Raw genomic sequence first — 3,236 nt, forward strand, 5'->3', positions numbered from 1 at the left:
TTCTCTATGATTTAAATTTTGGCTTTGTCTACTTCAATTCCTTTATCAGATACTACGTGACCTAACACGATTCCTTGTTGGACCATGAAATGGCATTTCTCCCAGTTCAAAACAAGATTCACCTTTACGCATCTTTCAAGTACCATTTCAAGGTTTGATAGACATCCTTCGAAGCTTTGCCCACAAACAGAAAAGTCGTCCATAAAGACTTCCATAATGTCGTCTATAAAATCAGCGAAGATTGCCATCATGCATCTTTGGAATGTTGCGGGAGCGTTGCATAATCCAAATGGCATTCGTCGGTAAGCGAATGTACCATAAGGGCATGCGAAGGTTGTCTTTTCTTGGTCGTCAGGATGGATTGGAATCTGAAAGAATCCTGAATAACCGTCTAGATAACAGAAGTGAGAATGCTTAGCCAATCGTTCAAGCATTTGGTCAATGAAGGGCAGAGGAAAATGATCCTCCCGAGTGGCTTTGTTTAGTTTTCTATAATCGATGCACCTTCTACTTCCGGACACAACTCTTTGTGCTATAGATTCGCCCTTCTCATTCTTAACAATTGTAACACCCCTTTTCTTGGGTACTACATGAACGGGGCTAACCCATTGACTATCGGAGATCGGGTATATGATTCCAGCATCTAGTAACTTTTTTACTTCATCCTTGACTACCGTACTTAAGATTGGGTTGATCCTTCTCTAGTGTTCTCTAGAGGTTTTACAATTCTCCTCCAACATAATGTGATGCATACAGATGGAAGGACTTATACCTTTTAGGTCGGCGATGTTGTATCCTAATGCAGTTGGATATTTTCTTAGGACATCTAGTAACTTTTCAGTTTCCATATGTCCCAAGTCAGTGTTGACTATTACTGGTCTTTTAAGTTCAGTGTCTAGGAATTCGTATCTTAGGTTCTTTGGTAGTGCTTTTAATTCCAAGTCAGGTTTCTTTGGGCATGGCATGTGGTTAGGCGTAAGGGCTAAGCATTCGCTTAGACTGTCAATTTTGGTATGGTTCATGCCAATTATCGTCTTCAAAGATTGGAGGGATTTGGATTTTCATTATATCAGAGTATGTGGTTTCTTGCCTCTCCATCTCTCTTACGCACTCGTCTATGACATCAAGTAGATAACATGTATCGTCTATAGCTGGCGCTTGCAAGAATTGTGTCAAGATGAATTAAACCTTTTCCTCTCCGACTTCGAATGTTAGCTTACCTCTTTTTACGTCTATTATGGCTCCGACAGTAGCCAAGAATGGCCTTCCTAATATAATAGGTGTACTGGCATCTTCTTTGATGTCCGTGATTATGAAGTCTATAGGAATCTAGAATTGTCCTACACGTACGGGGACATTCTCTAGTATACCGACAGGATATTTGATTGAGCGGTCAGCTAATTGAACAGACATCTTGGTTGGTCTTAATTCTCCAATATTGAGCCTTTTACAGATGGTTAAGGGCATTACACTAATGATGGCTCCTAGACCGCATAGAGCTTTGTCTATGACGAATTTTCCAATGACACAGGGTATGGAAAAACTACCTGGGTCTTTTAGTTTGGGAGGCATGTTATTTTGGATTATTGCGCTACACTCAGCAGTAAGTGTAATTGTTTCGTTATCCTTTATCTTTTTCTTATTGGATAGGATCTCCTTAAGAAATTTGGCATATGAGGGCATCTGTATGATGGCTTCTGTAAAGGGAATTGTAATGTTTAGTTGCTTCAGAAGTTCAACAAATTTCCTAAATTGCCCTGCAGTTTTAGAACTTGCGAGTCTTTGAGGATACGGAATGGGTGGTTTATAAGGTGGTGGAGGCACATAAGGTTTTTCTTTCTCTTCGGCCTCTCAGGTATTATCTTCCATTTACTTCGGTTCACTTACCTGCTCAGTTGTGGTTTTGTCTGGTTTTTGGTACATGGAAGGGTTTTGGAGTTCTGGATCTACGAGTCCGTCTATTTCTTTTCCACTCCTCAGTATAACGGCATTTGCACGACCTTTTGGATTAGGTTGCGGATGTCTAGGAAATGTTCCAGCGGGAGCGGCAGTAGATGCTTGTTGTTGAGCCACTTGTGAAATCTGTGTTTCAAGCATTTTATTGTGGGTGGCTAAGGCGTCTACTTGGCTCGCTAGTTGTTTAAGTTGCTCGCTAGTATGTATGTTTTGGTTCAAGAAGTCTTTGTTTGTCTGAGCTTGGGTAGCTATGAAGCTTTCCATCATTAATTCGAGATTTGACTTCCTAGGCATGTTAGGAGCATTATTAGCTGACTTTTGATATCCAGGCGGAACAGCTGGTGCTTGGCCAGGTGCATACAGGGCGTTGTTATTCTTATACGAAAAATTAGGATGGTTTTTCCAACCTGGGTTGTAGGTATTCGAATAAGGACTTCCTTGTGCGTAATTCACTTGATCGGTTGGGACTCCAGCTAATATCTGACATTCTGGTGCAGTGCGTCCAGGGTTTCCACATAACTCACAGTTTGGAGTCACAGCAGCCACGGTGGTTGCGGGTGGTATGGTTAAGTTGTCTAACTTTTGAACAAGGGCATCTACCTTGGCATGGACATGGTCAAGGCTACTGATTTCGTACATTCCACTTTTTGTTTGGGACATTTCTACTGGAGTTCTTTCACCTCCCCATTGGCAATGGTTTTGGGCCATGTTTTCAATGAGTTGATAGGCTTCGTTGTATGGCTTGTCCATAAGTGCACCGCCTGCGGCAGCGTCTATTGTCAGTCTTGTGTTATATAGAAGCCCAATGTAAAATGTGTGAATGATCACCCAGTCTTCGAGACCGTGATGTGGACATATCCTCATCATGTCTTTGTATCTCTCCCACGCGTTGTAGAGAGATTCTACATCTTTTTGTCGAAATCTGTTGATTTGAGCTCTCAGCATAGCAGTTTTGCTCGGCGGAAAATATCGGGATAATAAAACGTTCTTCAGTTCTTCCCATGTTGTAACTGAGTTGGATGGTAAGGATTGCAACCAAGCCCAAGCTCTGTCTCTTAGTGAGAAAGGAAAGAGGCGTAGTCTTATCGCATCTTGAGATACACCATTCGCCTTCACAGTGTTTGCCTACTGCACAAACTTGGTCAGGTGTTCATTAGGGTCGTCCGTAGGATTTCCAGCAAATTGATGTTGTTGGACTGCTGATAATAATGAGGGTTTCAGCTCGAAATCGTTTCGATTGATAGCGGGGGCAGCAATGTTGTTGTGAGGTTCTTGTTGGG

At 42.0% G+C, this 3,236-nt stretch overlaps 1 non-coding gene across 1 annotated transcript; it reads left to right on the forward strand.

Moving 5' to 3' along the window:
• Positions 1-2,794: 2,794 nt before the first annotated feature.
• Positions 2,795-2,901, forward strand: LOC127089398 (small nucleolar RNA R71). Its single transcript, XR_007790998.1, has one exon. It is a non-coding gene; the product is annotated as a small nucleolar RNA R71 (small nucleolar RNA).
• The last annotated feature ends 335 nt before the right edge of the window (positions 2,902-3,236 follow it).

This window comes from Lathyrus oleraceus, chromosome 5, assembly GCF_024323335.1.
Source record: "Lathyrus oleraceus cultivar Zhongwan6 chromosome 5, CAAS_Psat_ZW6_1.0, whole genome shotgun sequence".
Lineage (NCBI taxonomy): Eukaryota > Viridiplantae > Streptophyta > Magnoliopsida > Fabales > Fabaceae > Lathyrus > Lathyrus oleraceus.